Raw genomic sequence first — 8,336 nt, 5'->3', positions numbered from 1 at the left:
ACTCACACCCCATCAAAGCTAAATGACAAAACACCTCTCTGCGCTTACAACATAAATGGAAGATTGCTCTTGACACCCAAATGTTTCATATTATTACACTGAAGATTTGTTGAAGTGGGTAAACAGCTGACTGCAACATTCTCTTGGAGCTGTGCATGTATATGTTGTGTGTGTCACCTTCACTCTCCATTAAAATTAGTGTATTTTTGTCTTTTAGGGACCAAAAGATGGCTGCTGCCCAGAAGCATGTGCTGCGTGTGTATGTTGCACGAGACACTGCCCTGAAACTTACTCTACTCGAGCGACCAAAGTCAGTGGAAGAGCTGAAAGAAATAATGCAAGAGAGGTTCAAGCCGAGACTGGATGGGGACTTTAGCCTGCACTATGAGGATCCGGACTTTGATGGTGATCTTTGTCTTCTTGTGGACATCCAGGAGTTACCAGAGAAGGGCACATTAAGAGTCATCAGACCTGAAGGTGACTCCTCATCTACTGCATCTTCTGACACAGACATACTCCCACATGTACCTGCGATAGAGCGCCAGAGGAGTTGGCCTGATTACTTTGTTGTTCCCAGTTTTGGTTATGAAATGGAGCATATACTAGAAGAAGGAAATCGTGTTTATAAAGAATCAGGAAAGTTGCTGAAGTTAAAGAGGTCACAGAAGAGTGAAATCCTTAAAAAAATGGCAGAAACTATCTATGGTTTTAAACCATACCCACATGAAAAGGAACTGGCAATGGCTGCTCAAGCTTTGATAACAGCTCATCCATGTCTCAGAATGACAGCTGGTGAAGACGGGGGTTTGGGATGGAAGCGTCACATATGGTACAAGGTTGCGTCTTACCGTAACAATCTGGCCAAAGCTGGGGTTGCAGAAGTAGCCATCAACACAGGGAGGCGGAGCCGAAACAACCCTGACAAAGATCACCCCCATCAAAACATAAAGAAGGCTCGAAAAGCTGAGGTCAACTACATCATCAACCTACCAAAGGATGAAACCCCAGCCACTCTAGAAACAATGAGAGAAGAAATCATACATGAAGTCGAAAAGACTGAGAGAAACCAATTAGTCATAGGCAAGCTCATGAACACCTATAAACCTATGCCCTTCGTCGCCAAGAAATCGTTGGAGCTCTTGTAGCTCCACAGGTGAAAGACGTTGTGGAAAGATGGCCAGCCTTACTTATGGAGTCACAGGTAAAAAAAAAAAAACACATCATGCTCTGACACATTTTTGATATTCAAAGTAAACAAAGCACACAGAGGTTTATTATTTTAATTTCATTTAGATGACATTATACTGCCTGTTTTAAATTAAACAATGACAATTAACTTTTTATTTTGACCTTGGTTCCGACTCATCCCTAAAAGAATTGCCCTTGGTATTGCTACCTGCCAACTGAAAACGTCTTAAAATACATTCACATCTCTTTTCCTAATTCATCTTTGTACATTTCTGTGTAATTCTGTTCACGTACAGGTGTTTGCAGAGTTCCAGCGAATCAACAACGTTAACCTGCACAATCAATTCTATAAGGAGCTGGACAGACACACACCTAAACTCATCACCTTGTTCAGAGACAAGGCCACAAAGACTGGCAAGATAGCAGAGCAGCTAACCAAGCTCATGAGGATTTATGATCTTCAGGTGAATTTTTAACTTTGCATGATGCATATTATTAACAGATTGTTTGAAGGCAACTGTAAGAAGACAGAATGTGAATTGCCTTGACTCTGCCCTGAGGTTAAGTGATTATGCCATAAACACAACATCGTCATCTCATCAGAGATAGACATCTTGACAAGATGTATTCTATCAGAAGGAGGTACCTTAAAAATATACTTTATTAGCTTTAATTTGAAGTTTTTATAAAATTTAATTTACAATTTTCAGTTTTTCCTTTGTGATATATTAAAGTATTTACAAAAGAAAGTTATGAATTTTTTGAACAGTGTTTTACTGAGGGAATGATGACCCAAAATATTGAATCTACCATCTATAGCAATGACCACCATCAGAATATGGAACTATTTAACACGTAATTTTTTTTTTTAAGTGTTTGCTCTGCATTTGTGTCATAACTATTGTGATGGATATTTTTTGTCTATCTAGGAACAACGTGATGTAAATATGAGACGGGCCCTCGTCCTTCGCGCACTTCCTGTGTACCTACATGAAGATGCCTCCAAGTTCTTCAGGACCTGTAATGTAAGTGTACTGGCCTCACTATCAATCCTTTTGCCTAGCTGTTCAGTCAGCTTAAACATATGACATCACTCAAAGAACTCTAGGAGAACCAGGGGGGTATTCCAGAAAGCAGGTTATGTGAAAACTCAGAGTGAACCCTGAGATGAAACTGTGAGTTATCAATTCCAGAGGGGGACTCCAGAAAAGAGGTTCAACAAACTCTTAGCCTAAACCTAACCTCTGAGTTGACTTACCCTTTGAAGGGAAACTCTTAGTTTTCAGTTCCAGAACAGCTGATCTGAGTTAGGTAAGTCCTGGAAAATGACTGACCAATTTCCCAGTCATGGGAAACATGGAAAATGACAAGAAAGGTCAAGGTAAGCTGTCCTGGAAAATTATTATCCTTTCATAATTTTTTCCTATCCCTTTATCATTTTAAAAAATGATAAAAAAAAAATAAATATATTTAAAAAGTTTGCAAAGGATAAAAAATGATAAAAAAGGATAAAAAGGATAATAAAAGGAGAAAAATGATTAAAAAAGGAAATAAAGGGTAAAAGAGGATAGGGCTGGGCGATAGGGACCAAAAGTCATATCCCGATATAATTAGACTGAATATCAATATATGATATATATCCTGATATTTTTATTGCAAAGTGAGAGAAAATGTTCAGTCAAAGTCAAAACCAAATATGACATGTCACAAGTAGTTTTATTGGAACCGTTTATTTAAGTGAACATAAATACTGTATAACAGGAGTACCTTTTTCTAAAATCAAAGCTCCATAAAGTGCACATTACAATAAATGATATCTTAAATAAAAATAGCCTGTGAAATAAAATAGGCCAATCTTTTTCTGAATCTTTTTCATATCGATATATGCGATATAGTCTAATTCCATATCACATTAAGAAATATATTGATATATTTTTTTATATCGATATATCGCCCAGCCCTAAAAGAGGATAAAGAAAAAATACAGAGGATAATAAAAGGATAAAAATAATACAAAAAAAGATTGAAAATGGGATTTAAAAAAAAGAGATAAAACTGATAAAAAGATTTTTAGAAAGTATACAGAGGATAAAAATTATTTTTAAAAAATTAAGAGGATAATTAATATAAAGATTATAATAAAGATTCAAAATAATGTAAAATGTTTAAAATAGGTATGAAAAAGATGGAAACAGATGGATGCAGAGAATAAAATATGAGAGAAGTGATAAGAGAGGAATAGAGAGAAAAAAAAAATAAAAAAAATATAGAAAAAGAATAAAAGATGGATGCAGTGGATAAAGTATGAATAACTAATAAAAAAGGAACAAAATTATTAAATATATATATATATATATATATATATATATATATATATATATATATATATATATATGGTGATGGCTTGGCTTGGCTTATTTTCAGATTTTCAACACCTTTAAAGAATAAGGGGGACTGGGGAATGTAGTAGCATACAATGTAGGAACTTGTCTCTGTAGCGACTGAAAAGTCCTGGAAAATAATTTCAAGGCTGTAATAAAAATCACCGACAAAGTTTTAGATGCGGTGTTCTTCTCATTATGAATTTAACATCACTTTCATTTGCAGTAGCCTTTAAGGAAGTGTTTGAATGTTGTTCAGTGTTTTATTTTTTTTTTATTAGCATGATTTGTATCTATGAGGGGCTGAACTCATTCTTGTATTATTTGTGTTTTGTAGTCAGCAGATGGTCCAGACCTCACTGAGACTCTGGTGGCTCTCCTGACAGTTGTCACAGATGACACTGCTGATGCGGCCCTCTTCAGCCCTGAGAGCATCTTTATTGTTGTGGAGGATGATATACTTGTGAGTGGTCCCACAAATCTCATTTCTCCTGTTATTTGGGTACAGCTATGCACTTGACCTACAGTACCCAAAGAATCTCGAGCTTACATTCACATTTATCCAAGAAGTTGTGATGTGTCTTGAGGACAACAAACCACTGAAAGGGCGTCTACTGACGCTGAAGAATGATTTGTTTAATGAGTGAATCACTCAGAACGAACTATTTGTTGAGTTGAGTATAGAGGAAGTTTGTTGTTTTTTTCCCCTCTTTACAAAATGCTATCATTTGCCTCTTCTACCTCAGATTTAAGATGTGCCGACTGTTCAATTCATGCACTATACATGTGTTATGTTCTGTTGCCTAATGCCTCCTTGATGCACTACCTGATGTTGCCAGTTGAAGTACGGCACAGTAGAAATTAGCACTTTATTTGAATGTTTTATTTAAGAAAAAAAGTGAGTTGCAGCCTTCAAGGTACAGTAAGATGAATGTTTTTTTCATTGAGTGAATCACTCAGAATGGATTATTTGTTAAACTGAGTATTCAGGAGGGGTTTTTTCCCACACTCTTTGCAAATGTAACCATTTGCCTCTTCTACCTTCAGATTTAAGATGTGGCACAGTTTGCCTCTTCTACCTCAGATATAATACATTGATTGCTAATACATAAATATCACAGCATTGATGTATTGCCTAGCACAAGTTTATGCACTGAATAACTTGTGGGAAAAGTCTAGTCTAAATTTATGCGCTTCACATGTTTAATGTTCTGTTGCCAAATGCCTACCTTGATGCACTACCTTGATGTTGCCAGTTGAAGTACGGCACAGTAGAAACATGTACTTTTTTGATTTGTTTTATTTTAAAAAAGTGAGTTGCAGCCTTCAAGGTACAGTAAGTGCCAAAAATTTTTAACAGTGTTGCATTTTGCTACATTCTAATAGTTGTCATTGCTGTTGAGGATGGATTATACTTATAATCTTATTGAATTTTATCATGAATCCTGAATGAGTTTATATCATAATCTTTACTGAGTAATGTGAGATGGAGACCCAAAATAAAGAATCTACAATGACCACTATCAGAATATGGAACTATTAACACTTACTGTACTTTAAAATGCATTTTGTTTTGCTGGAGTCATTTCCTTTTCCTTTTGTTTGAATTTATGACAAGCACTTTGTTTTGATTCATGCCTTTTAAAAAGCACATTTTGTTGAATAAAAAAGTTGTTAAATTCTCACTGTGGTTTCACTTTGATGTTTTCTAACATTAGCTAGTTGTAATTGTGTAGTAGGCAGACATCAGTATTTAAGTTTAGAATTAATTTTAAGTATACGTTCCCCAGATTATGAGTTCAGAATATTGAAAATTTTGAGTGTATTTCCCACATTATATGAGTTGAAAAATATTGAAAAATTTGAGTGTATTTCTCACATTATATGAGTTGAAAAATATTGGACATTTTGAGTGAATTACTCCCTAATTATGAGTTGAGGCATATTAATATTTATAAGATAACAATGAGATAATTTAAGGCAACTCCAAATGTAATTTTTATTTTATGTTAACTCAAAACATTTAAAAACATCACTAAAATATTTTTATGTAATCTGTTACAAAATAATTTTTGAGTTCTGTGAACTCATTAGGGTTTACAGTGTACTGATACTGTTCATAAGAGGGATAATGGCGGAGATGTGTTACTTTGCAATTATATACTGTCCTTGATGTTACTCATTAAACTGTTGTTACAAAAATTTGGAACAGTGAGAGTCATGTGACTGAATGAACTGGCTGGGGGTCCTGAGGGAGAGGCCCTGGGTGATAAGTTTCTCTTATGAAACTTCATTTCAATGAAATTCATAGTTCCACGACAATACATTTTATTTATTTATTTTTACCCAGCTTTATTGGTATATTTAATTTTTGTAAAGAATATGAATACCTCAAAACACCACTGTGAAGGGTGTGTCCTTATAGGGAATATGATTGCCTGAGCTTTTTCTACCTCTAGTGCAATGTTATATAAATAGCATGCCGTCCAAAACTTGATAAAAACGTCATACTATAGCATGTCTTCCAAAAATTGATTAAAACTCCATTCAATGTTATTTTCTCCAAAAATTGTTAAAATGTCAAAGTATAGTATGTCGTACAAAAAATGATACAAATGTCATACTATAGTATGTCCTTCAAACATTGATAAAACATCATTCTATTATATTTCTCTTAATAATTGATGAAAATGTCATAGTATAGTATATCGTCCAGAAATTGGTGAGAACATCATAACAAAGTATGTTGTTCAAAAATTTATGAAAACATCATACTATAGTAAGCTTCCAAAAATTGATAAAAACGACATAGTATAGTATGGCGTACAAAAATGATGAAAACATCATACTATAGTTTGTCGTACAAAAATTAATAAAAACATGATATTAAGTATGTTGTTCAAAAACCATTTTTGTTGGTTAAAAATTGATAAAAAGTTCATACTCTGTATGCCGTCCCAAAATTGATAAAAACATCAAACTACATTATGTCATTCAAAAATTGATTAAAAGGTAATTCTACGTATGTCATCCAAAAATCATAGTCAACTTTTTAATACATACATACAGACATACTATAGTCAAGTCATAGTATAGTTAATCAAGAAACCAGCCAAAAACATTACAATATAGCATGTCAAAAACCGTCTAATTTTGACATATCAAAAATTCATCTGAAAACAACATACAATAGCTTGTCTAGACATGTCATAGCATAGTAATTTGAAGACACAGCCAGAAACGAATATTTTGACATGTCAAGAAGCTAGCTCAAAAACATCATAATATATCATGTCAAAAACCACATAGTATATTATGCTGAAAAATGTCAAATTTGACACGACAAAAAACACCTGAAAAAACATATTATGGCTTGTCGAGATGTGTCATAGTATAGTGAGTCAAAGTAATTACCAAAAATGTCATAATTTAGCATGTTGAAAAAATGGCCAAAAAATGTTATAACAAAAAGTCTGATAACGACATATTATACCATGTCCAAAAAAAATGGCTGAAAACGACTGACATGTGCTGACATGTGTCATAGTATAGTATGTCAAAAAAACCTGCCAATAACATCATAATATTTCATGTTGAAAAAATGGATTAAAACGACATAGTATAGTATGTCGACAAACATCAAATTTTGTCATATTGAAAAAACAGCACAGAATGACATATCATAGCTTGTCAAGATATGTCATAGCATAATAAGTTGAAGTAACAGCCAAAAACGTCATAATGAAGCATGTGGGGAAAAAAAATACTTAAAACAACATAGTATAGTGCGTTCCGAAATGTCAAATGTTGACATGTTGAAAAAACGGCTAAAAAATAACATATTATAGCTTGTCGAGATGCGGCATAGTATACTAAGCCAAAGAAACAGCAAAAAACATCTTAATAAAACATGTCCAAAAAATCACTTAAAATGACATAGTATGTTGTTGAAAAATATATGAAAAGTAAAAACAAAAAAAACAAAAAAAACCCACTCTTAGCTGCCTGATTACAAATTCTAAAAGTTGGGTCTGCTAGTCTTCTCAATACTGGGTAGCATGTATATGTGTCCTTACAAGATCATAATTATTGGCTAATGTTATTATTGGCTAATGTTATGTGTGCATGTTTATGTTTTATGATAGCTAAAGCATTCATCCCTTTGAAGCAGAAAGTTAAGGATTCTGTAGTCCAAGTCATCGTATCGTATGCTCATAATGACATCATTTCTCTTTTTTGGGTGTGGTGCAAAACCATGCAAAAATGCACCGTGGCACCTGAGGAATGAACAATGAATCCATCACAACACCGTTTTACAAAAATAAGCAAATTTTATTCAATAACATGCATGATTCAGACTTCTTTGAATCATGCCGTTATTTAGTTTTGAATGTTGAGAGCTATTTCATCAGTTATATTTATTATATTATTCTTACATTTAAAACATTAGCATTAATATGTTTTGTAAAAACTGACGAAAAGATATTTCAAGTTTTTGTATTATTTTTTAATTCAAATTCAATATTTTTTATTAATTATTTTGGTTTTATTGATTAACATAATCTTTTAGCTTAGGATGTTCAGATTTTAGTGATATGAAACATGTGAAGATACTCCACGAAAATATTTCACAATAAGTAAAAATACCAATGTAGGCACTGACAGAGCACTCACAGAAGGTATCACTAGTGTAATACTAAATATTTTTTGAACCTATGAGCAATTGTCTGTCAAATTCGGCAGATATGTGCAAACAAACAGCAGCAT

At 33.4% G+C, this 8,336-nt stretch overlaps 1 pseudogene; it reads left to right on the top strand.

Moving 5' to 3' along the window:
* Positions 1 to 227: 227 nt before the first annotated feature.
* Positions 228 to 4,216, top strand: LOC148188986 (uncharacterized; annotated as a pseudogene).
* Positions 4,217 to 8,336: the final 4,120 nt, after the last annotated feature.

The sequence above is a fragment of the Plectropomus leopardus genome, chromosome 8, assembly GCF_026936395.1.
Source record: "Plectropomus leopardus strain MGB_pleo_1.0 chromosome 8, ASM2693639v1, whole genome shotgun sequence".
Lineage (NCBI taxonomy): Eukaryota > Metazoa > Chordata > Actinopteri > Perciformes > Serranidae > Plectropomus > Plectropomus leopardus.
Note: the sequence above shows the minus strand (reverse complement) of the source record. Positions and strands in the feature narration are given on the sequence as shown.